Raw genomic sequence first — 243 nt, forward strand, 5'->3', positions numbered from 1 at the left:
TGGCTTTCCTAAAGAGGGAGGAGGAAAAAGGCAAGTGAGGTGGCAGGTCTAACCGTGGAAAAAATCCTCTTTCTTGTGCTTTTCCCTTAAATATCCACTGCTGGAGGCAAGGTCTGCAGCTAGCTGGACCTTTCCCTGCCGCAGGGCACGTCTGACGCTCTTACAAAGCATCCTGCTCCCATCCCAGTTCTGGCCGGCGTGTCCCTGGCTGGTTGGACACGATGGCTGCGTTTGGGGTGTCCC

At 55.6% G+C, this 243-nt stretch overlaps 1 protein-coding gene across 1 annotated transcript in view; it reads left to right on the forward strand.

Moving 5' to 3' along the window:
• LOC104275431 (microtubule-associated protein tau-like) overlaps nt 1–243 on the forward strand; it is a gene marked incomplete at its 3' end in the record, with an annotated part of 14291 nt that overhangs the window by 8665 nt on the left and 5383 nt on the right. The gene's annotated exons all lie outside the window — the stretch shown is intronic.

The sequence above is a fragment of the Apaloderma vittatum genome, unplaced genomic scaffold (genome assembly GCF_000703405.1).
Source record: "Apaloderma vittatum isolate BGI_N311 unplaced genomic scaffold, ASM70340v1 scaffold18106, whole genome shotgun sequence".
Classification (NCBI taxonomy): domain Eukaryota; kingdom Metazoa; phylum Chordata; class Aves; order Trogoniformes; family Trogonidae; genus Apaloderma; species Apaloderma vittatum.